The sequence below is a fragment of the Excalfactoria chinensis genome, chromosome 12, assembly GCF_039878825.1.
Source record: "Excalfactoria chinensis isolate bCotChi1 chromosome 12, bCotChi1.hap2, whole genome shotgun sequence".
Classification (NCBI taxonomy): domain Eukaryota; kingdom Metazoa; phylum Chordata; class Aves; order Galliformes; family Phasianidae; genus Excalfactoria; species Excalfactoria chinensis.
The window spans coordinates 2,124,750-2,151,079 of record NC_092836.1 but is presented as its reverse complement, the minus strand read 5'-3'; the positions used below and the strand labels follow the sequence as shown (position 1 = coordinate 2,151,079).

Here is a 26,330-nt window from a genome sequence, read left to right as displayed (position 1 = left end):
GGGTGCCATGTCCCCTCCCTGCAGCCAGTGCTGTGGGACTGTTGGCTGACACAGAGCAGCAGCAGCTGGGGGGAACCTCAGGGCTGGCAGTGCAGTACCCCCAGTTGCTAGCATGAGCACAGTGCCCAAGGATGTGCTGCAAGGAGGGGATGCCCCAGGCTGGCCAGTTTGCTTGCTGGCTACATGTTCAATTCAATTTGAGAAAAGCTTTGAGGTTGATGGACGGAAAGTATTAAATAAAATGGATGCACCTCTGAGCAGAGAGAGTGATGATATGGAAATTGGGTGGAAAAGTAGGAAATGTGTAAGTTGAATTGGAAAACACAGACTTGTGTTCTCATTTACCAAGATCTTCAGTATGTATATGCTGTCTATTTGCTTCATTGTAAGATTCTGAATTCCAAAGAGAGCTTTCACCAACGTGAGGTATTAAAGCAGTGTCTGTTGATGGCCCACTTCTTAATGTACCACCCCAAACATTCCCAAGGTTGGCAATGCATCCCACAGCCATCTGTTTTGCTGGGATGTCAGATGGCATCAGGCATGTTATTCCTGTTAAGTGCTGGGTGCAAGAATGCTCAGTGGTTCACCTGACTTGACAAGTCATGATTTTGTGTTACAGGGAAGCAAATCTTCAGCATTCAGCTTGGTTGCTTTGTGGGTTCCCAGTTCTATAAAGGTTTAAGGAGCTTTTCAAGATCTGTATATAAAATGCCCACCAGGTCTGTCTTTGTGAGGCAGCATGACTGGGGCTTATTTTTTCTATTCCGTTTTTCTGTTCTGTTACTTCTCTTGCACTCAAAATACTTTTTCCCCCAATCCCTCACATTTATAGATACTCATCTTTAAAATTCTTTGTGTATAAAGACTTTCTGCCCGTCTTTTTCTGGCATTTTTTGGCTTATGCTTGATTTGTCAATAACGGTTTGGGTTAGGAGACTTTACCGTGCTCATCTTTTGGCTCTTTAACTGTGGATTCAGAAAAAGCAGTAATTAGTTGCTGCCTGTAACTACCCATGGGTTAGCTCACAGAGATAGCTGCTTCACTACTGGCCTGCAGGATGTTTGCATTTGGCAATCTCAGTGTTGTAAAATGTAAACCTGGTTAATAGGGAAACTGTGTCTTGCATTGCAGAGATGCTAATAGAAGTGGCATCACTTGCTATGAGATATTATAATTTATGATTATCTTTAAAGAACATACTTGCCAATTAGTGTCTTTATTAGAATTCTTACTTTTATCATTTGAAAATGTGGCCCTTAATTGGGATTAGCTTTGCCTAAGGGAGAAACATTTGTTAATAAATAAATGAATTAAATAACCTTTCCACCACTACCCGTGGAGGAAACCAGCTTCCATCACGTGGGCACTTTTATAGACTGCGTTACGTATTATCAGTCTTAAACTCTATCAATTATTGAGAAAGACAGTTTCACCTGATGTTACATTGTCTTGCTGGGGAAAACATAGATGGGATATTGGAATTTGCCTGTTTGTTTAAGCAAGTAGCTCATTATGCACAATTGAGATGGAAGAAATAGTATTAAATTCTCACATCACGCCAATGGCTCTAGTAAAGGCGAAAGCACCGCAGCTGTTCTCTTAGTCCATTTATTCAGTTAAAGTAATTAAGGTGCTGATTTTATGAGAATCTGAAGATAAAACGAGGAGTGCTTAGTGTTTTTCACCTTAAAAGCATAGAAAATAAGCTGGTTTTAAAAGCAGGATGCAATACAGCTGAACTCCCCCACCACGACTCCCCAAATTACATTTCTATATATTTGTGCACATACATTTATGAACAGACACCTACAGACACAAACCTACTTCTGCCCTTATCTGAGCTGCTGTTGGCAGATGCCACCAGTGGGACCCATGATGGCTCTGCCATCCCATCTAACAGCATGCAGCGCACAGATGACACTCAGTAAATGGTTGCAGGGAGCAGAGAGGAATTTAAGGTTGCTTTTGGCTTCTGTAGGCAAGTGTAAGGTCCGGTGCTCTGAAATGGAGGTAAGCTGGCAGAAAACTGTGGTCCTCAGCAGAGTATCTGTGTGATCCCCTTTTAGCATTTAATCACAGATAAATGCTTCCCTGGCACACAAAGTATATCTACTTTAAAATATATAAATAAAAGCAGACAAATTAGGTTACGAGCCCAAGTCACCAAATCGGAGATGCTATATTCAGAGAACATCGCATTGTGCCTCACAAATTATCTCCCAGTCCCACCTGCTCTCAGATCTTTATAGCCTGGCTATCTGCTCTGCTATGATTGCTCAACAGAAAATAAACAGATGGGGCTGAGAAAAATCCAAAGGAATAAATGGGGTAGAAACTGCCTCAAGCCTTTTGAACAGCATCAGGGAGGCTTTTCTCTTTTCAAGGAGTTTTCTTCCCCCATTAGAAAAATAAACCTGCTGGAACACGAGATGTGATTGGGTTTAATTTTCAGCTACATGAAAACACTCGCACACACAAATGAGTTTCAGATGCTTTTGGGCAGACAGAAATTCTGCTTGTTTTCCTGGGTTTTGCTGCTGTTTTTAATCTGGTAATTGCCTGATCAATATTGCTATTTTAAACTTATATGAAAATGTGCAAAACATTCTAATGGTAGAGAACATATAGATTCCTTTGCTGTGTTGTGGGACTTCAGTGGCAGTAATTTCAGTAATTAGGCTGCTTTTCAAATAAAGGCCATTTCCATTGATACTTGACTAAGATAAATTATGCCCTGAACAGCCTTATATTTTCCTGCATGTGCTTGCCCTTTCTCTGTTCTCATCCATGTAAAGAAAGCCTAAGCAAACATCTTTTCTTCCCGTCCTTGCACCCTGTGACACATCTGTGCCCTGTCTTAGATGAAGTGCTCTTCCCCTGTCCTCAGCACTGGATATTCTACATCAGAGGTGACCTTACACATACCCTTCAGAGATTGTTCTTTTCTTGTAGATTGCTTTGCAGAATTAAATAAGCAAAGAGAAGAGGGAAAGAAAATAATCATGGTTTTCCAGTGAATTAAATTCATTTAGGACCAAGAGGCAGGGTGAGGAGAAAACAAGCAAGATACAGAAATTAATGATCAGGAGTTTTTTTAGCATTTCCAGTTATTTTAGATGATCTTATTTAAAGCTTATTCTAATGACGTCTTGCCAAAGGCAAGAATACGGAAATATGAAGCAATTATTTACTATATCATTACATGGTTTTATCTCAAAACAACGCCATCTTAGCCAACGATAAACAGCTCAACAGCAGAGGTTTGAGCTGAGAAGCTTCACGTTCTGGGTTTTGCAGACTCAGTTGTCAGCAGAGCCCTCAAGCTATTGAATTCAAGCTTAATGATGCGATGGCTGAATTTGGAGAATTTGGAGATGCCACGGCCCCGTCACACTGAGCGTGGATGCTGCCCCACGTTCAGTTCTTCTTGCCACAGCAGAAGGAACAAACTGAGGTTTTTGAGATGGGAAGAGCTGAAGAAATGTCAGCAAGGTGTTGGGGAGGTCCAAACCACTGAGCCTCAATCAACCGCATTGGCATCATAGGAGGCATCGTGAAGGCATCTGCAGGTACCACCCAGACCCAGTTTTTGAGGATGTTTTTGCATCAGCAAGTCCTAATTTGTCAGCCTCCAAGCACTGCTGTGGAAAAAAGCATTTGGGACCATGACAGAGGCTGGAACCCAAAGTCAGCACAGAAGAGATGAAAATAATGAGTCTTGCTTCAAATTTTCATCTGAATCAAGCAAGAAGGTTTGAATCAGGACCTTTTCCAAGCCTGATTAATGCCCCAGAACTCTTTAGTACAGTATTTATCACCCTTTTGCAGAAGGGAGTATGATAGGGAAACCAGCTCTTCCAAAGGCTTCGTTTACAGGATTTTCATTTTTTATAGAGCTTTGGAAAGTGACCTCGGTCACAGCCACAAAGAAGCAAACCATGCCTTTGGATCTGCTCTCAGATGTGTACAGGCAGTGCAGCCAAAGGCAGGCCTCCAAATGCAGTAACCAGACATTCAGCATCCAAGCTTAAAGGAAAGAGAGGGTCTGCCTGTTTCATCAGGCCGAGTGCAGGAGAAGGAAAGGTTCAGTCTTGCAAATGCAGAAGCTAACAGCAAACAAAATTGCTCTAGAAGCACATGGTTCTGTGAGAAAAGAGTAATACAGCCCTAGGGCCGTGCAGGGGCTTTGTCATACAGAGAAGTTTGGCTACATCTGCCTTGTGAAGCCACTCACAAGAGAAGTTTAATGCAAAAACCTCCAATGCTTGTCACCGAGGAGACAAATTGCAAGAGCCGTAAACAGACAGCCCTCCCTGTGAAAGTTTAAATCAGAAGTCACGCGGATGCTCACCTGGAGCAGTAGCTGAATATTCAGTGGCAATCCAATTGGGTGACAAAAATCAGAGCCAGATCTGCCCGAATGGTACAACACAGTGCTGTGCTGCAGAAGGTCTCAGTCTGATCAGACACAGTTCCCAAAGCCCTCTCAGGTTCAAGATATGCCAAATATCATGATTTTTATCTTCTTTTTCTCTTTTAATGTAGCTCTTTGTGGAATTGGTTTGTTGAAACAGACCCCAAGATAATGAGTAAAAGCTTGAAGTGACAAATGGTGCCCATCTCTTTCAACTTTGAGGTGTTGGAATCTGCCACACAGTTCTGATCAAGGTAATCTTTCCATCCTTCTCCCTGAAATCCACCAAAATGTCACGTCCTGGGACCTGCCTCCCATAGCAGTCCTGAGGCATGAGTTGAGGCTCAGTGAATAGCATCAGTTAGCAGAGCTGGAGGAGTCAGCGAGAGGGAAAGCGCTGTTGCCGGTACCGCCCCAGCTGCACACCCTGCAGTGCCTTGTGCTAACCTGCTGCAGTTCCACTGCTGGTACAAGTAGGAATTACTATCTTCTCTAAAAATATGATGTCTCCTGTTACTTTTGATAGATCTTCTGAAGAATTCCTTTGCAGTTATGTATAAATCGCGTATGGAAGAATGAAATCTGTTCCTCTAAACACAGCAGGCACACAGGGAGTAAATCACAGCGATGCAATCTCTGCTGTTGTCACAATGTGGCTCTGGCACAGAGTCGAGTGATGTTCATTATCTTACTGCCGGCCCAGGTCCATCGAGGGGAAATGGGGTGGGCTGCGCCTTTCCATCACAGCACAGGGCCTCAGGACCCATGGATCCAGTCCCCAGCGTGGACTGTAGCACACAATGCTCTTGCTTCAACAAAATCCTCTCCAGTCTGCCACAACAAACCACTACTTGCTTTGTTTAGCTGTTTCCAAGTTATTTTCAGCTGTTACCAGCATTTGCATTTCCATCATTTGCTGTTATTAACAGTGTTGTGAGGCTAAACCCATACCAATCAAATCTGAGATGTGCAGCCTGAAACAGGGCTCCTTTTCAGCGCTGTCATTTTCGTAATACGAAAAGCATTTGATTAATTGTAAAACATACATTAGACTAATGACAGTCCCTGCTTATGGGCAGGATATTTTTGAGGGCCAAATTTTTCAGTAATCGCTTCTCTTTTTATCCAGTGCTTTCCACAGAAATATTTTATTGGTTTTCATTGAAAACATCACCATCAATTCATTTTAGCGATGCGGAAGATCAATAGAAGAGATTGTTGTCTGAACTCCCCCATCACCTGACCTTCTAAATGAATGCCCCCTCCCCAGAAGTGCAGGTGCAGCCAATTCAGCACTGCAGGAGGAGGCTGAGGGGAAGCTGAGTGCAGTTGGTGCGCTGCTGTGCTGGGGGAGAATGACTTGCCCTCTGGAGGCATAAATAAGAGACAGACTTGTGGTGCTTCCTGTAGTCTTGAGAGAGAGGAAACAAGCAGGACAGGTGACATGGTGACTGGCTGCTGTCTGTGGCTGGATCTGATGCTCTGATGACACCACTTCAGTGCCTGTTTGCAGGATGCTGCACATCGTCCTGCTCAGCCAAGGTGATGCAGACCTTTGCTAACTGCTGAGCAAGTGCTGGGCGAGCACATTCAGGGAGTTTGGAGCAGATCCACCAGATGCACCCCATTTATCTTAAGAGTTCCGTGCTTTCCCTTCCTCAGTTTTGCAATTCTGGTCACACACATGCAAGAAGGCTGAATTCCCAGGCAGCCAGGTGTGCAGCAAGGCAATGCTGCTGGGGGATGGACCTGGTTGGAGGAGACCAAGGGAGTGGGGTTGGAGAGCCCAACAGAGCCAGCATTCTCGCAGGGGTTACAGTGGGACAACCAAACACCCCATGAAGAAGATGTGAGACTGGTATATGGGTGCACAAAAGCATCTTCTTGGCCTCTTCTGTCCTCAGGACATGAGAACAGCTGCAGGCAGGGAGAGCCCTGAAGGCTGGGGGAAAATCTAATGAGAAACACAGGGACTGGTTTTCCCAACCAGCATGAGATAGATTTCGAGTATAATGAAATTGGTGACAGAAGTAAGAGGACTTTGATGGTGCTTCTGCAGCACAGACACAGGTGGGAACCGGCAGCAGGGGAGATAGATGGTTTGGTTTCCTTCCTGGTAAGCGAGGCTGTTACACAGGCTGCAATGAGTCCCTGCAGGCAAGGAAAGGCAAAACACAGGGCATGGGGCCCTTTGGGGAAGAGGCAAGATGTTTTGTACTGGTCTCTCTATCTTTCAGAAAATTCTCACTAATTTTGTTCATAGGTAGATTAAAAAAATATATCATATAACCCCATGGTACTGATATTCCCCAAGTAGGTTCACTCTCACAAGCCCAGCCTAATGTCATACTTTATTGAGCCACCTGTACTGTGAAATAGTATGCCTATGACACTGCAAGCATTTTAAGCCCTGAGGGTTACACGAGGAGAACATTCAAATTAAAAAAGGATAATGAAGTCTGAAATAGTAAAAGTGCTAGCAGTTATTTTTTAATGGCAGCTAATTTAGTGGTGTTGTTTGGACTGCAGTCTCAGGCTGTAACTCAACCGACTCCAGTAGAACAGCGCTGGTAGCTAACTGTTGTGTCAGCCCTCAGGAGCTACAGATTGCCATTATTTTATTAATCACCACCAATAAACCATACTTACGTAGAATTTAATTATTGGAGCCATTTGTTTTCTTTGCTGGTGTTTTGGGGGCAAGGTTTTTCAGGATGATGAGACTTAGTTGTCTTTCATAGTGTAGATCTTTTTTTCTGTTGAAATCTGAATTAGGGTAAATGTCATTATTATTATTATTATTATATTGAAGGCAATGAAATTTCAACCAAGACTGAATCATACTGCCGTTGTGTGGGTCTCCTACTTTTATAAAGAGATCAGGTAAAATTTGCTTATTTGCTGGAATTTCTTAATGAGACATTGAGGGTAGGAGCAAAAAATTCAGTACAAATTGCCAACTAGAGAGAACTAAAACAACAGCTTAGCTACATGCCTTTGACATCTTGACGATTCCCGTAGTTGGAGGTAACCTTTCTCCTAACACACCAGGGGTTCCCTTTGTTGCAATCCTTTGAAGCACAAGACCAGTGTTCTGCATCCAGCGCATTGTTTTGGAGAGTGAAACCACTGAGAGCAAAAGAAATAAGTCATTAATGAGCCGAGCAGAGGTGTGCAGTGATAACCAGCCTCCTCCAAGGAAAAAACCCAGCAGCAAGGTGCTGAAGCCAGGGCCGCTCCCATGTCAGCTTGTATTTTTCCTTTCCTCTCCTTCCTCCTCCTCTCCTTCCTCCTCTCCTTTCCTTTTTCCCTTCCTCTTCCTCACCAAGGAAGAGTTTGACAGCCTTAAGAAATAACTGGATCTTTCAGCAAACAACATTCTTCTCATTTCATACGAAGCATCTTTGAAAAGTGGAGCTCACTCCAGTTAAACCAAAACTCATTTCTCTATGATTCACCTAATTAAACTGATGAAGTTAAGGTCAGATCTGTTAGGGAGGTGAAATAATAATAACTTCAAGAAAAATCTTCCTGTGCTGCATATAGAGTGGGTGCAAATCAAACAGAGCAGTAATTGACAGCCCTGTCAACAGGTAAACGTGGAAGGATTTCCAAATCAACATCTGCATTTCCTTTTGTACATTGCTCATAAAAAGAGCTTAAAACAGTGAAACCTCTTGATGGAAGACTAACACCAGCTGGGAATAAGTAAAGAGGAAATCAATGCTCAACTGGGCAACTTTAAAAGATGATTCGATTGCTACCAAGCCACAGGATTATTTTAATGTTTTTAAATTAAGAGATTACTGGAAATTAACGCGAGATCCTTGGTCACGCGTGATCAGTATTTATACTGATAATAATAGTTTTAAATGAGTTGTGCTTAGTTAAAAGCCATATTTCCTGCGATGCTTTCTGCAAAATCCTTTTGAGCAACGAGCAGAATCCTTTTGCAGAAAGATAAAAGGTTGGAAAGTCTGTCAGGTGTGAATTTTAAGTTAGTACAATTTTGGTATCCATCTCTGCAAAGGGCTTCCTTTTATCCCCTTCAAATGCTGAGGAGCACACCAAACTCAGGTATCACATCAGAAACAATCGTGCTATGGTATGCTTACTGAGGTGTTGTGTGTTTGGTTCTGAGGCAAAAACGAGCACTTGTATGGGAGATTGGTAATCACAACCTGAACCTCTGATTAATCAGCTGAAGCAAGTGTGGGGTCAGCTGTGGGAGCACAGGTGAGAGTGATGTAGCTGTGCTCCCGGAAGGGGTGGAGCTCGACTCCATCCCCTCTGAGACCTCATTTAAGGGCTGACTCCCACTGAAGCAGTATCTCTTGGAGATCGCTCACCAGTGAGGACTGCCCCAGCTTCTTCAGCCAAGGCACCACCACTGGTGAGTTTTCATTTCCTTATACTTTCTGTACATTTGCTACCATCTGTATATTAATAACCAATACAGCACTGCATCAGCATTTGGAACAAACAGCTCTTCAGTAAGGGTTTCCACAATGGGTGATGGATAGGAAGAGACCTGTTGTCTGCTGTTTCCAAGCTGTTACATTATCTGGTCATGTTAGCGATTACTATGGAGATACTTAGCCTGCTGTTGTGCTATTTTAGTAGCTGCATTTCCATCATCTCATCTCAGAAATGGTTCAATATTTTTGTGCTCAAAAATTTGCCTATTACTACATTCTAATACACCAAAAGATGAAGATGGAAGAGCCTATGGGATTTTATTTTATGGTCACCCATTTCACAAAGTAACAAGCAATATCATAGAGGCAAGGTTTAAGGGCTGTCACCTCGCTTGGAGCTTGTGATGACCAGGTGCTGATGTGATTTATTTACTGATGTGACTGACTCTCTTCTCATAGTGCTTATGCTTGTTTTGGTTTTCAGCAGTTTCATGTGTACAGCTAACGTGTCACAAATATTTTCAGGATGTGTTCTTAAGATAGACAGGAGAACCTGTAAATGTTCTAAGTATAATAAACTGTTCTCAGTCCAGATAGGTAGCTTTGACATATTTGACTTTTGACAAAGACATATTGGTTTCTTTGATTTAGTAGGCAGGGGAACTGTTGTGTCAGTGCAGAGCAAAAGCAGATCTCAAAAGGTTTCCCAGAACAGAAGCACTGCTAACTGAATGGGAGAGCTGCTCTCGTTTCTCTTACCCAGATTCTGGAAGGCTCAATGATGCTCGCAGCTATAGACTGAAGGAGAGGTCAGCCTGGAGAGCTGTGCTTGTTTCATCTTTGAGTATTGTTTCTGTGGTATATATGGATTGTTGTTTATTTTAATAAAGTCAAAAAGACTGATAGTTCTCAACAAGGGAAACAGCACCGGCTGGAAGGGAAAATATCCTCTCCTGGGTTTTGAGCAATGAGTTTTTTTATGATGGGAATCCACATGCCAAAGCTAAACCAGGAAAACTGTATTGTAGAAGTGTTGTTCTTAATGCATCTTAGTGTACCGGTATGCTACATCACAGATACAAATAATCCAAACCTAAATAGTCTCACTTGCAGTAATGGGAAAATTTGCTTTGTTCGCTGACCCTCAGAATTTCTCATTTCTCGCTGGTGGTGTGATGGTGGAAAGGGGTTCAATGAGCTGAAGTAGAGATGCTGGAACAGTATTAGCTCAGAAGCCTGAAAGGTGGCTTAGGGAACATAAAATAAACAGAAGATAACTCCCAAAGGAATGCAACCATCCTGTTTGCTGTATATCCTTTCTCTTACTCCTGTCTAATCTGTTAAAAACATAAAGCAGAGCAAACATATGTTGAGAGATGCTGCCTGTTTATAAAGTAAACAGCAACAAGAAGCAGAAAACAAAAGAGAAATGAAGAACATGTTTTGCACACTAATCAAGTCGTCTTAACTCAGAAAGCAGTGAAAATAAGATGGTGCTGGGTTTTTAACAGTATGACCAAGGCTCCAGTTTTTCCACCTATTTACAATATCTTTGTACGACCATTGGAGATGTAGTCGCAGCTTTTAACGTTGGTATCTAAATTGGAAAACGAGATTCCTGTGAACAGGGAGAATTCTTCCTACAGAGGCAGCATTGGCATAAGTTTGAGCAAGTCTAATTTAAATTTGAAATCAATCTCTGATTAGCAAATGATAGTGGAAAACTTGCTTGTGGATATTGATGATGATACTACAAGCCAGTCTGTAGGCTGAGGCGAGCTTGTGCAAAGCTCTCATTCGTGAGGGTCAACCTGGGCTCAGCTGATGTGTCAGGAGGGTTAGAGAAGGAATTTTTGTTCATCTGTTTTCTTCATTCCTATTACAAATATCAGCAATGTTGGAATTCACCTTTGTCTATATGGGACTTAGCTCACTCCCCACTAGGTAGTGGAGTCAGTATGTCACGAAGGTTCATACACAGTGTGTGTCATCAAAAATGAAAACCCCTGAAATATAGAAATGGCTAAGTGCTTATTTCAGCAAGATACCCTTTTTTAGATACAGCTTTCAATAAAAAATATTGCAGATAGTAGTTTAAATTCCACTGCTATTCTGAATGCGTACAGGGCAAAATGACAGAAGAGATCCAAGCTGTTATTATCTGATTGTGAATATCAGACTACAAAAGTTGGGAGATCGGAGAGATCCACGTAGATTTCTTATTTTATTTCTCTTCTGCTGCGGTGGTTTCACTCTTCAGGGAGATATTGTTGGGGCACAACAGCTGGGGTTCAAGATGGGGTGAAAACAGACTTTTCAAAGGATTCCTAGGGAATGTGCATGGCAAGTGCCAATGGAGACAACTCAGTCCAGATCCACGCCCTCCCATTAGCAGACAGTAGTGAGCAGTTGGTGCATGCTGAGTAGCAAACGTTAAGAGAACCATTCACGCAGCTGTGGGCCTGCAATGGTGTGCAGTTTGTGTGTCATGCAGAACTAAGAGTGCTCAGATGATCCCAAAATGTGCAGGAGGTTGGAGTCGGCAAATGGGTCAGGCTTGGCCCCTCCAGCCCCGCACTGCTGCATGCATGGCAGCAGGCCAGCCAGGTGATCAGCAGCTGCAGGCAGTCTTGCATCAGGAAATAAAGGCAACCTGCAAGTGTCTGGTGAGGAACTGCACCGCAAGAAAGCAGCTAATTGCTGAGCATCTTTCAGATCTAAAAATAACCACGAAACAAAGACAGCAGTGAGACAAACCACACACAGTTAAACAGAGTACACAACAAAGAAACTTGCAGTGAGCATCAAGCGTTTCTACATGCTCAAATCTGCTGGATCACTCCAGAAAACACTGTGATCTTTTGTTCCTATGGGTTTCTTTTGCTCTTTCTTCCTCTTCATTTATCATCTGTAATTTAAAATAAAGGTAGGGGAGCAGGTAGCCCAAAAGCAGCGAAGGACACACATTCTTCACCCTTATTGCCTTTGGGACGTTACACAGGAATCAATTTCTACTGTGATGTTGAGTCAGATGTCAAGGCGTGCATGTTTGAGAAGGGGAAAGCTCCTTTCTGATGAGGATAGCTCAGATCTGCTCTTTTATGCCATTTTTTTTCCCCCTCGTGTTGAGGTTATGGGAAAAGTGTAAAGCAGGTTTTAGCGTCCCACTTTGCTCATATGGGCTCTAATGGTGTTAAAGATAGTAATGGACTTTTTGTGGGGGGACACCGAATCCCTCAAACACCATGTTTGAGGGAATCAGAAAGTTTATGATAAACTTGATAAACTCCCTTTTTCCCTGTTGGTCTGAGCACTGGCACATCCCTGCAGCTCCAGGCCTGGTGGGAGATGCTTTGCAAGGAAGGCTTCTGGCATTGCGAGCTGAGCGTCCCCTGTGCACAGCTCACATGAGCAGCTGAGCTGGCACATAAGTGTTTTTTAGGATGGGTTTGGCAGATAATGGCTTTGATGGAAATGCCGTTGGTTTGCACTCAAGGAGGCTGACTCCTCAGAGAAGGAGAAGTGCTCACAGGGGACAGGTGGGCAAACCAGCACTGGTCCCCATTTTACAATTGAACAGCTAGTCTTGGATGAGAGGTTTCTCCAGAGTTCACTTTGCTGTCTCATTGCATCCTCACATGGAGAACAGGAAGACTGAGTAATGCCAGATTCTGATAGAGAAGGGGTGTGAAAAGGAGAGAGATTTCCTTGCATATTTCAATGTAGCTGCTTGATGGTCCTGAACTTCTTTCTTTTAATGTCTTAGTATGGGTCCACAATGTCCTCTGCCTCCACAGATATTGGGCTTTTCTCACTCCTCAGCAAGAATCCATGTGTAGGCATGACTGACTTACTGTTTACTTCAGACTAACTTGAGCTGCACACAGCAACTGCCAAATTGCCAATCAAACCTTTTCCATTTTGAGCGTCCTCATACTACCTCCTTTTTAGCAGCTCCCTGTTGTCAAACCCAGCAGACTACTGCCATTCCATGGCATCTTCCTATCCTGGCACAACTGATGAAAGCCCATTCCTATTTGCCATGAGCATTCTTAGAGAAAACAACATTAAAAGGGAATAGTGCAAGTATTTAAAGAAGCAGCTCCCAGCTGCTGCTCCTTCTCCCCTGGTGCAAAGATGAACCTCTTCTGGTAGCTGGCGCATTGCCCTGGGCCATTGCTCTAATGTCTTTGACTTCTGATGGGCAGATGCTCTAAATCTGTCAATACGAAGCACAAACGGAGCTTATTAATGGTCTAACTGGTATGTTTTTCATATGTAGTGCTATCAGTCTTATGTTATACATGTGCATTATTGCTAACAATTGTTTGCATATTCTATAGCTACCACTCAGTGCTTTATACCACCTCACTTCATGCAGCTGTCTCATACACAGTGGCCTTTATGTTGCATCTATCACATTTATATAGCTTGAGTGAGCTTGAGGCTCGCTTTCTTCATATGGTACTGAGCTGTAAAGGTACTTTTCTGTTTTCCGTAGTATATTGGTGTGCTTTGAATTATTCACTCAATTTCTGAGAAGCAGCATTAAGAATGTAATCTTCTGTTCATAAATCCATTGGAAGACTCTTAATAATGTAAGCCTTAGTGGAACATCCCAGCATTGCAAAGGAAGGAGTAAGCATTTCCTTAGGGTTTCAAATGGTTCAGTTGTCTTTCCTTTGCAGAGCTTAATCCATTCTTTAGAAATTAAAATAGAAAAAAAAAAATGAAAAAGAAAAAGAGAAGAAAAAAACCCCACTTAGCTGTTGAAAGATTTCAGTTATCCTTTTGTTCTGTTTCCTTTTAATGAATGACCAGCAGCTCCGTCGCTACAGGAAGGTCTACAAAGCTTGCAGAATACACAAAAGCCAAACTCAGAACCATTTGGAATAGGAAGATTCAGCTGCTGGTTGTTTCTCAGCATAGGACAAGGAATTTTGTATCTCTAGATCTCTGTTTCTTTTACACTCGTGGACTCATGGACACACAGCACTAAGCAATGCACTGCCTGGCACCCACTGGATGTCTCACAGCAGCGATGGTGCAGCATCTGAATGCTCTGTAACGTGTTTACACTGACTTTATTTTTTTCTGGCTTAAGCATGTAGAATGGCTCCTGTGTTTACTTAAATATCATAAATACGTTTGGGCCAAAGTGGTTTTGTTCAGTTTCTTCCCATGGGATGTATCCAATTCAGGGTATTATTTCACATACTGCTAACATGACTGCCATAACAATATGATCCCTTTTAGGAAATTATGCATGCAGAATCAGCACGTTGATAACTGCTGTATAAAGCTAAAATTCAGAAGTGACACTTAATAAATATCTGTCAAATGTAGCCAACTGTCCCAGGGAAAAATAATTGTTTCAATTAAGAAAAATAAAAAAAGTCAGCTTTGTTTTTATTCTTCCAGCATCCATAACAATATTTGTCTTTATCTTTATTATCGGCAGGCTACTACCCTTCAACTAAAACTTACCCTATCAATACAAGAATAAAGTTTATCTGTTATTCATAAGCTGCAGAGAGATGTTTTCCTCTGCTCTTTTTTTCCCCTTTCTCTCCGCTCTTTCTAATGGCCTCTATAGAAATCTTTCATATAAAAATTTTTATTACTTTCTTTTTCCTTGACACGAGTATATTTTTCCCTGTATTTCTGTGCTGAAATTAATACAGTTCTATTTTTGTTCTTCCTTATCTGTGCATTAACAATAGGCTATGTCTTGCTCAAAATTCTCTCCGTGGCTCCCATTCTAGTGAAAGTCTAAAAGACCTTCCAGCTCTCATTACTGAGAAGAGCGGTTTGCATTTTGAAGGGGTTTTAGTTAGCTACCTGCAGCTGTATCTGTGTGACTCTGAATCAGTGGAAACTCTATAGGTGGTCTGTATGAGGGCCGTGCTGGGCTCTTCTCCCTGGAATAAGTCATGATCCAAGGCAAGATACCAGACAAATGGATTGTATGTTTAATCTGATAATTCTTGTCTCTGAACTCCTAAGTGCCTCGTGTTGGCTTTTCTCTGCATGTAAGGAATTTTATCTGCCTAGGAGGGCTTGTTTCCAGGCTTCCCTGGAAGAAAAGCTGTCACTCTTCCCCAGCTCACTAGCTGGATTTGTGGAGAATTGTGCAGGGATATGATACAGTCAGTGGGGCTTTGCCAAGCTGGAGGGTTCCATTCATGAAGCTTCAAGTGCAGATTCACTCTCTGAAGAACGAATACCAAAGTTTTCAGTAGAACATTTACAACTGAAAATGCACCAGGAGCACCCCCAGTTACCTTTGGAAGGAGAACCACGTCACTGTGGTTGATGAGACCGTTGGTTGACGGCCGTTCATCCGCTCTTTAATTTTGACCCACAGTAACCCATTTGAGCTGTGTTCTTTAGCAAGAACCCAGCTGTGCACAGGTACTGTGCAAAGTTCTTGCTATTAAAAGTCCTAACTAAACAGTCCAGACAAGTTTTGGAGTTATCAGCACCCACAGCCAACTTTGTTAGGACTCGAAATGAAGCAGGGAGGGCATTATGCTGCATGTTTATCAGGTGACAGATGATTAATAGGTCTTAGCATACAATGAATGTGTATCTCTTCTTCACATGCTAATCACATGGCATTTATAAATGTCAGCACCTTATCATGGCAACACACTCTGAATTTTGTCTTTTTAAGGGGAATTATTTTTAACATTTTTCGTATAAATATTATTATGTTTGTATCATTTGAAGCTTCCCTTTTGTGATGGCTTGGAAATAATGGCGAGATGTTCTTTTAATTTCTAAAGTAATTAGATTATTGTATTTTAAATCTAATGTAAAAAAAAAAAACAACACCACAGAAGATAATGAAGTTTACATTAACATGTTTCTCTAACTACTAAAATGTAGCAGTGGGTGTCACCTTGGAATCTTAATCATGACCAAAATAATTTATAACTTAAACTGAGAAGCTTCAGGCTTTTCCTATTCTGATTTTTTTAGATGTTAAAATTCTTTGCCTTGTATCCTAAGGCTTTAATTTAGAGTTACAGATGATAGTTTAACCATTTGAGGATTGCATTATTTTCATTCAAAAATCCTGAATTTCAAGATTTGGTATCTTGATTATTAAAATGCCCTTTATTACCAGATTTGGCTAAGAAATGGATCCCTCAGGGAATTGTTAAAAAGGTTCAGGAGGAGCTGAAAACAGAAAGTCCAATGAAAACAAAGAATCTGGACTCAGCTGCTATTGAACAGAGCTTTTTAGAGTGCAGAAGACTGCAATAATTGTTTGGTCCATTCCGGTGCTACCCTGAGGTAGGCAGAACTGCCGTTGTCTTCCAGAGACCTTACGGACATAAAGCTTAGAAATAAGCTAAAGAAATGATGACTCTGTAACACTCACATCCTGGGAAGCCCACTGTTGTTCTTCGTCCTTGGACAACCAAGCCATTAAAGCTAATATCTGAGGACTATTTGATGACTCTTAAGTTTGCAGGTTCAGATGTTTGCTTCTCAGCCATATTGCTAGGATTAAATAGCCACATTCTTCAAAATGCTTTGTTGGATGTGGCACTTGCTGGCATCCTTGGTAGGGACCTCACTGGGGTGGCCAAAGATTGAATCAGTTTAGTCAAAACATCACCCTGCAGCTCTAAGCAGTGGCTTCTGAAACACATGCTTGGCCATGCTGGCGAAGCATGGAGGTTTCTTCCTTGCTCACATCAGCTTCTGAAAGCATCCATCTACCACCTTTCCACAGCGCTAATATCACTTCAAGTTTGTCTAAAAGATTTATTCTCCCACTTCTCACCGTCTGTGCTGTCACTTATCTGTGGATGTGGGAATATTTACAAGATCACATTGCAAACAATTCTCAGCCAGTTGTTATTTTTTTCCTTCTTTTATCTCCTTTAAAACTCTGCACATATATATGTATACGTATTTGCATTATCCTGTAACGAAACTCCATGATGCAAGACTGTTAAATGGTTAGAAGAAAAGGTAAATCTCTACAGTAGTCTTGGTGGGTTGTAGTGCTGTCTGTATCCCTGTGAGATAAGCAGCCCTAGACTTGAACAGCCCCTTCAAAGAACTCTGCAAAGAGCCATCACCTTGTAAAGATAGCCTTGGTATTTTAATTAAAGGTCAGACAAAACTATAGTGTAAACCCTGGAGATTGCTTTGTAGCAGTCATTTAAAGAGTTGCTTAACAAAGTCTTACTGTATTAGTACAACAGTGCACAAACCCCTCCCAAGATTTACACAAACTGGAGTCTAAACAAAGGACCTCTGCCAAGTTCAGGCCAAAAAATCATCACCCACAAATCACAACCTGGCCCTCTGTCTCTATCCCTACAGATGGGGTGGATGCACTGCAGGGCCACGCACTGCCTCACCCACACCTCTTGGCAGCAGGGAGCAGGGCAGGATGGTGTAAATGCATCAGGAGCTGGGCTGGTTTTGCCTCCCTCTTGGCTTTGCCTGTGCGACAGCCTTCATGGTAATCAAAAATAGTTTGTTTTTCCATAATTAGTATTACCATGCTAAATATCGCTGCAATGCTCTGGCACGAATATCCCAGTTGTCAAGCATGAGTGCAGCTGAAGGTCGTGCTGTAAGGCTTTATTCAAAGTGTCAGCTTTATTATTGCAAGTGATCTTAAAAACCTGCAAGGCAGCTTTTCTTGCTGGATTTATGAAGTATTTTGGACTATTTGCTAAAAAGAATTTATCTCACTTTTAGACGGGAGTCTTTGAGTTCTGACTCCTCTACCTTTGGCTTTAGTCATGAGTTCGTTTAGAAACAAAAGCAGGTGACTTGCCTGCTCCTTCCATCGGTGATGTGCAGAGAAGGCGGTGCAACCAAGAGGCTTCCAAGGAAGCCATCTGTCTGCACGCTCTGGTCCCATGGTTTTACCTTTCAGATCCTGTTTGCTTTTGGTTGCCACCCAGTTGAGGCCGGATGATGTTTTTCCTCCAGCGCTCGTAAGAATGTTGCACGCTCAGATGGGCCGTGATGATGTATTCTACACGTGCTCCCTTTGAAAAATTCGGCCGCATTTTCAGTGTTGATTTCCCTCCAGAGTTATTACACCCAACGCAGATTGGCAGCGCCGTGCCACAGTGCCAGGATTTATGAGGTGACCTTGGAGACGCAGGCACTCCCAAATTGAAAACACTTGGAGCTAAACTTGAGATATATTTATTTTGGGTTACCGAGCAGTCTCCACGATTGTATAAATCAGAATGAGATTACACAGATAACACATAACATTTATATAACGTCTGATAGCACGCCAGATTCATTTATACACTGCTCAAGTGCAATACCCCCAGCTCCTCCAGACTTTGCTTTCGCAGTTGGAACTGATGTTAGAGCTTCACTAGGATTCACTAAAGGCAGTCCCTACAGTTTCCCTCCTGACCTCTCTGTGCGCATCCACCGGCTGGGCTCAAGGGACTCGGTTACCTCCACCCCACGTGCCGGCACAGATGGGTGTGCATGGGGCTCACTTAGGGGTTCCCACGTGCACCCCGAGCTGCTCCGGGAGTTTTCCAGCTACCTTTTTAAAGCTGGGAGCTGCGCTGATGAAGAGGTGCTGATAGGTGGCAATGAAAGCTCCGTGCCGAGGCACGTCGAGTGTGAACCTGCGAGCAGCAATAAACGCGAATCCAACCTGCACTAATGTTAATTGTCATTCAGTTTATATCGACGTGCAGTTTATTAAACCATAAAGCAAGGCAGCAAGCACAGAGAGCAACTCTAGAGATAATTAAACATAATAAGGGTTTCACTTAATCCCTCAAAACCCAGGGGAGGCACAGTTAAGGCTGAATACTCTCTTTGCACTGAAAGGCGCTTTTTACATAGTCATTTAAGAGCACTTCTCCCTGTTCGGTAGTGCAGGACAGGGGAAAGGTAGGTCCCGCCTTCGGTTTGCATATGGTTTTGTTTGTTTGTTTTCCTCTCTATTCTTTGTGCCTTTATATCGCTCTGTGTAGTAAACCTGAGCTCCAGCTCTCGAAGCGGTTCGCGGCTCGTTATTTGCTTGGCAGCTACAAGTGGAGGGAGAGCTCGTGGAAGCGGACCTGGGGAAGGTCCCAGCGCGGACGGCAGCTTGCAGTGCGACGGTGAGGTGTGTTGGAGGGGCACGAATGGGACCCGTGTGTGCTCCTTCGTGCCCCGTCCCTTCTCCCGAGAGCGCCGAGAGACGCTGCCGTCTTGGTCAAGAAGGGTCAGAATGGGGATGAAAGCAGGCAGATGGAGGGAGGCAGCTTTGCACGAGTGAGAAAATTATGGCAAAGCTGAGCTTAATGCTGGAGGCAACTGCATTGAGGAAAAAAAAAAAAAGAAACACATACATGCCCAGCGCTGTAATTGGGACTCCGTGCTATCCGCTGTTCGGGGCTGTACTGGGCAGCGGATGCGGATGGGTCCCCATTTGCCGGGACGAGCCCCTACCTTGACTGAAAGCAAACCCGAAAAGAAGCGGGGTGGTCCCTCAGACCCCCGTTGAGCCCCGCAGGAGGGCGGCGAGCGCCGTTCGGGGCTGCGGGGCGGGAGAAGGGTTAAGGGCGGCCGCGCTGCCGCGGCTCCTCCGCCCGCCCCCCGCGCACGGCGCAGCTTTGGGAGGAGGAGGAGGGGTCTGCGCTGCTCGCCCGGCTCCCGGCCGCTGCCGTTCAATGCTGCGGCCGCGGGCTGCTGCGGGAGCCGCGCACCTCGGGGCTGCCGCGCACGGCGGGCAGGCAGCGCCCGCGAAGCCCAGCATGACCCCCGCCCCGGGCAGGTAAGCGCCGCTCCGCTGCGGGAAGCGGGCTGGGGAAGGAGAAACCCATCGGGAGGTGAAAAATTCCATCGGGGTATAAAGGAACCGGGTGCGGCGAGGGGAAGGAGAGAACAGCGGGAACGCGCTGGGTGCGGAGACTGGAGAGCAGAGCGCGGAGCTCGGGGAGCGGAACCTGGAGCGCGGCGGATCCCTCGCACGGGGGAGAGCCGGGGTAGGGCAGAGCCGGGGTAGGGCAGAGCTGGGCTAGGGCAGAGCTGGCCCCGCCGGGGGCGAAGGAAACACGGTGGAGATGGAGAGCTCGGGGCTGGGGCTGTGGGTGTGTGCGCGTCTCTGCTGGCAGCGAGATGCTCCCTCGCAAGCTGGCAGAATGCATGCATAACTTTTTGCTTGTTACAGCCGATGTTCCTTGCTTGAGTGTTAGCTGCTTTTGCTTTCCCCAGTCTGATGTTGCTTCTGTGTCGCGAGCAACATAATGCGGTGTTGTTTTATTTATCCCAGACTGGAATGACTTGCTCTCTAAACAACAAATTAAACGATGCCGCTTGCATAACAAGTGGAAATAGTTTGTATCTTACATACTAATTATCCATCACGTTTTGGACTAAGCGGGAGCTGGTTCTTGCAAGGCGGGTTTAATAAAACAGTCTGAGGTCTTGCAGCAGTGCGTTCATTTTCCCTTGCGGGATTAATATAGGCAAAGGATTAAGAGCCAGCATGTTGATTAGGCACCCTGAGGTGCGGGGAGGAAGGGGGACGTTTGCCTGTGAGGGTAAGTCAGTTTTTGTGTTTCGCTTGTACATCGTCCTGTTTACATGGCTTGTTTCAGGACCTGCATCCTCGCAGGTAAATCATTCATATGAGAGCAGAGAGCAGTGGGAGCCTACTAGTTAAGCAGCCGCGCGGCTCCTGAGATGTTTTCTTACCCCGTGCCCGGAGTGTGCCAGCAGGGTGCGAGCCCCTGTGCTCCCCACCCCTGCTCCGCACCGGCAGTCTGTCCCATGCGTGTCTGGAAGCGGAGCCACGGGCCCTGCACTCGAGTCCACCCTCCAGGAATCTTTTGTGTTGCTTTGCTGGCCGGAGCACTTATTTTTCTGTTTTTCAGGACCTACAGAGCTTGTATTTTTTACCCTGCATTTGTAAGTCCCTGCAAACTGCTTAAATGGCTCCTAAATAATCCCTCAAAGTCACCTCCCGCCTTTAATCTAATACCAAAAGGACTTACTTTACATGGCTAATCCCTCTTTTACTTGCTGTAAAGCTTCATTTAGGGGTGTGCACACTGCTAATTTTCCCAAAGCAGCCTGCTTTAGACAATGGCTTCTGCTGGGTGCAGTAACCTCTTCCTCATTGCAATCAGGTCTGGGCAGAGCTGAATACCTCTGATGGGGTCTTGATGTCTATAGGTGCTTCATCAGTTCCCACCCAGTGGGCTCACGCTGTGCAGGAAGCTATGCCAGAACCTTGGTTTGGTGTGTGCCTTTGTGAATAGCACTTAATGGGGGGTCTCCTGCCCATGTGCTTACCTGGGTGCCTAACACCGAGTCGAGCAGGTACAGCGTAGCATTGAATCAGATGACCACGGGAAAACTCCTGGAGCTGGGAATTTTCCTGTGTGTACATTCTGCTGTGGAGCTGAGCTTTTTTTCCACCTGGAATTCCCAGAATGTTTAGCTTGTACTGTTTTATGCGATGACAGTCTGCATGCTTAGGATGTGAGCGACAGCAGAAGAAAAGCTTACCTGTGCAAGAGCCTCCCTTCTTCCTTAACATGTAAATACTAAAGAGGGTGAAACGTTTCCTTCCAGCCTGACCTAACTGCAGATGACTAGTGCTACCATGTGTTATGGGCAGTGCCTGAAGCCCCATGGTTCCTAACCCTAGGACACCATGGATGTGAGATGAGTGTGCCTTGGCAGTGGGATGTGCTGGCATGTCCCCAGCCCTGCACCACTGGGACAGCTTTGGCAGTGGTGTGGATCTGTATTCTGTGATACCTCAGCTGGTTTGTAGCTGTAGTTGTATTTTGAGAGTTAATCCTTCAGTTGCTTGTTTTATTGAGTGCCAGTGTTTAACCATCAGCTTAGGAGAGCTTGTTCTAGGGGCAAAGACAGTGGCAATGCAAGGCAGCAGGCAACTGGTGGGAAAACCCTCCTTGGTTCCCAGATTGTACCTCCTGTACTGGAACATTTCTTGATGACATCCATGTCTGATAGTCATAGAATCACGGAGTCATTAAGGTTGGGAAAACCACTCAGATCATAGAATCTAACCATCAACCCCTCACCCCATACCTTTATAGAGGGGGATAGCATAGCATAGCATTAATTTAAAATACGTGTGTTAGCTTGTGGGAACACCTATGAAAATAGATGGAGTTGTTATTCTGTACAATTTCTGTGAAAGATGCAAAACTCGTAAACAGTTTTGTAGATATTGTGGTACCAAGTAATTTATTTCCCTCGATTTGGGGAGTTGGCCTTGTCTGACAGTTCCGTGTACTTGGCTTGCTTTATTGAAAAATCAGGGTAGAAACAAGGCAGAGGGATGCTGCCCATAAGACAGCCAGGTCGTTGCCTTCTTAGTTGCTCCATGGTGTCTCTGAGCAGCAGTTAGCAGAGCTCTGCAGCAGGCCCAAACCAAGCCCCAGGCCCAAACCAAGCCCCAGGCCCAGCCCTGGCACCACGGGGGCGCAGCGATGGCAAGAGGAGAAGCAGTTCCTTAGTGCTACTGTGCCACGTTTCTAAGTTCACAAATCGCCACAGCTCTATTTTCCCATCTTTAGCAAGACTAGATCAGAGGTAGTCTGGGTTTTCATCCTGCACCTCCATCTGTGGCCCAAAATGACCCTATAGTGTCCCTATAAACGCTGTTTCCCCTCTGCCTGTTGTTCGGCCCCGCCATCAGGTGGCTGCTGAGGCTGGTGGTGAGCAGGATCTGGTGCAACAGTTGGGAGTTTTCCTTCCATGGCAGGAGCTGTGAGGCTGCCGCTTGCTGTATGAGTGATGCGCAGTCCCTGACAGGAAGGTAATCACAAACACAGCAAAGTTACATGAAATCACACAGATCCACAAATGTCAGCTCCACGGCTCTCATCCAGGCATCCTGCCAGGATTTAAGCTTGCCACACATCTTAACTGTTATCTGCTGCAGTGGTTACTCAAATATAAGTGTGGATATCATGGCAGTAGTGATTCATTCTTTTTATTATTAGCAAAGCACACGTATAATGATGACATCCACCCAATCTCGTGTTTCCCGAGAACACGCAAGTATTCCCTGTCCCCTGCCATCATCCACCAAAAATGGTGATATTAAAACAAAAACGCTGGTGTCAAATCTGCTTACAGCCTCAGCTAAACAAGGTTCATGTTTCATTAGGAACTCAGAGTGGTATTTTCTGCACCAAACAGTGTTTCCAGTACTGTATTTGCTTTACTTAGGAAATAACTTCATTCTTTGCTTTTCCCTAGATAGAAGCAGTCACTTTTTATCTTAATCTGCTGGATAAAAATCTGTTTCAGTATGACACTAAGAAAAGAAAGATTCTTCTTTCTTTGAATTGCTGCGTTAAATCACTGGAAATCAGACCTTCAGGAACAAGAAGGTCAAAGCATTTTAAAAACAATCTCGTGGATTTTCTGTAATCTATATTCATGGCTCATATTCACGCTGAAGAATAAGGAGCAGGTCTTGGCTGTGCAATGTAAATTTGGTTTTTTGCTCTGCTACCTAATTACATCATAGGTGTATCAGCATGTGGTCTTCAGTAGGGTAAGCAACATCACTTAGTAGGGTAATCGTATCACTTAAAAAGATGGTGGGGGTCTCAAGAAAATACTCTAGAATGATTGTATTTTTTAAAATGGCCTTTATAGGGGTTTTTATAAGGTTGTGTTAAACGGTTAAATGTTGTGGTTCTACATTTATTTCTTCTACTAATCCTTCCATAAGCTCCCAGTTGATCAGCAGCTGATGCTCTGTTACATGAAAGCTGGCTGAAGATGTCTCAGGTATAGCCAGACATCTTTGTTTATGAATAAATGTTTTGATGTTTCCAGTACAAAGCTCTCCTAAGATACATTATACTGAAGTTTAAAAGAAAGCGAGACATTTTGCCTGTTAGGATCCAGCCATACTCTAATGACAACAGTTTTTTCCCAGTGGGTCTTCTGAAAATTTAAGGTCTCTGAGGAATGATTTGGGGGAAGAGCCTCCAGATGAAACGACTCAGATGTCCTTCAGGGCTACCTCAGTGGTACAATGGGAGTTTGGTGAGCATGGACACTAGGCAGAACCACAGATAAATCTCGCTAAGTACCAGTACTGTGCCATCTTTTGTTTTTCCAGAAGCTTTGAGTCAGCCTTCAGTGAGACTCATTGGTGACATTTGTTATTAACCATCACCTTTCTCATTCTTGTGAGCAGAGCAAGATGTAGTTCAAAGACCAACTGTTATGGCTGGCTTTTTTTCTAATGTGGGAGGCCTGTGTGCTGAGATGTTTCATCTTCACACTTTTATCTCCTTGCTCACCTGTAGCGTAGCCCACAGTCAGTGCCCCTGTACCTCCTGGAGCACTTACAGGAGTGGAATCATTTCCAACCTGGTCACTGCCTGTAACTTATGGGACTCCTGAACCATAACTCTGAGGTGAGCAGGGAGCTGGGGGCAGCAAGGGACTGCACCCCACAGATAGTCATTGCCTGAGCTGCTGAGAGTTGATGCTGTAGCATGTCATGTAAGAGACCTGTGAGATTTTGGTTAGAAGATGCTCTTACTGATAGAGATCCCAACAGCAGTTGGCATTTGCTAGCTGGTCAGGAGACAAGTGAGTCCTGAGCTCTTTCAAACTCTTCTCTATCAGTGTAAGGTCTTTGTAGTCCTCACACAAAATCGGTGTTTATAATATATTTACATAAATGTTTGGCCAATGAAGATATGTGGTATTTAAACCCAATCTACATAAGGTTTAGCAGGTCATCTTAGTCAATTAGAAGACTAAGAAAAGGAACAAATACCGTACTTAGGGTTTATAATGGGAAAACCTTTAGTATTAATGATAATTTAATCTTCATGGACTGAATAACAATAACCTATCAGTAGGTTTTTTTTAACAGAAAGGTAAGTGTGTGGTTTATTAAGCTCTTAGGCAGATAACAGGGTATTATTTGGGAAGACTTATGAACGACATCATGTTCAAACAATTAAACACATTTCCATCTCTATGCTTCCAATAATAGGAGTTTAAAAACCCAACTAGCCCTCTGTGAAAACCAGAATTACTGAGGATATTCAGTAAATGCTGCTTTGCCTGTTCCTGGCTCTCAGTTAATGGTTCTGATCTTGTATTTGTACTTCTTTTCAGTTATAGATATAAAACCTTGAGCATAATCTCTGTAAATGTGAGCTAATGACTGGCTTTGGAGTTGCAGAAAGCCCATAAACTCCAAGGTTGACAGGAAGGCTTTCCTTTCTTGGGTAGTTATTATTAGGCTCATATCTGAGCCGGGTTCTGTTAATTTAGCTGCACTAGGTTTAAATCAATAATCTTTTCAAGTACGATGGTGTGTTTTAGGGAAAAACGTGTACTGGTGGGTCAGTGGCGAAATAAATATCCTCTGTGGCTGGTTTAGGGCTGAGCTGCTGTTGGGGACTTCTGTACCACCTGTTGAAATCGTGGTTTCTGACACCATCAGGAAGTGTGACTTATTTGCTAATGTAGTAGATCTTCTGCCCTTGGAGGATCTTGGGTGGATCTCTGGGTTTTATACAGCATATATGTGAGGAACCTGTATCTGACGGGCTACAATCTGTGCATAAGTTCACTTGCTGTGATTACTTTTCCATATCACTTGAATAGCACTGTACTTTGTGTTAATGGCGTGACCCACGAGTTGTGGTTGAAAGGTATGTTCAGTGCTAAGCAAATGAGGGCTCTTTGCCTCCTGTTGCACAACACTGAGGAGCTTTCATCAAATAATACATATATATTATCACTGCTACCCCGCGCTTGTGAAATGGAAGCAAAAGCTCCGAATCCTCTTTTTGTGAGTGAATCTTCTTGGTCTTTGTCTCCCAGTCTTTCAAAAAAAAAAGGCTTCTAAACAGCACTCAACTCTAAGGTCTAAAAAAAGTTGCGTAGCATAAGAGCAGAACATTTGCCTAAGAGGGTTTCAGTCCAGAAATGACTTTTTGTATTTAATTGATCTGTATTGTTCAATTAGGGAGGTATATAATGCCCTCTGTTATGCATGTATAGCTCAAAGTAGAAATGAATGAGAATGAAGTACAGCTGAAGATTCATTCCAGACATAATCAGCTCAGCCTGTACAAAAACTGGGTTTCAGTTCAGGCCTTGATATGCTCAAGTACAAATGGACTGTGTAAATGCATCAGATTGGCAATTTCTCCGTGTGATTTATTTTGAATTCCAGTATTTGTTGTTATTCTGGACACATTGCAGTAAGTTTTTTTTTTTCAAGACATGAATTTTTTTTTGTTCAGAGTAAATACTCCAATGTATTTCACTGTTTCACTTCTCTGAAAACAACTTGTTTGGGGCTTTTCTCACCCCATCTCCCCCGTGCCTTCCTGCACGCAGGTGTGCTCCGAGCATGCAAAGACATGGGAGTCAGCGGTCCCACAGGGTGGCAGCACTCAGCCCTCAGCCTTCCTTGTCTCAGAGCATCCCCGCCTCTCCCTGTTCAGCACAGGAGGAAGCA

The 26,330-nt window shown here is 43.9% G+C and overlaps 1 protein-coding gene across 3 annotated transcripts in view; it reads left to right on the top strand.

The window, feature by feature from the left end:
• The first annotated feature begins 19,424 nt into the window (after positions 1-19,424).
• Positions 19,425-26,330, top strand: part of LOC140257622 (contactin-4) — a 250,817-nt gene continuing 243,911 nt past the window's right edge. Inside the window, exon 1 of one of the 3 annotated variants that reach the window (XM_072347049.1) lies at positions 19,425-19,610. The gene's annotated coding sequence lies outside the window, so the exon portion shown is untranslated. Of the gene's footprint in view, positions 19,611-19,802; positions 19,822-26,330 lie in introns of those variants that run through there. The other 2 variants (XM_072347045.1, XM_072347047.1) reach the window with 2 other exon arrangements.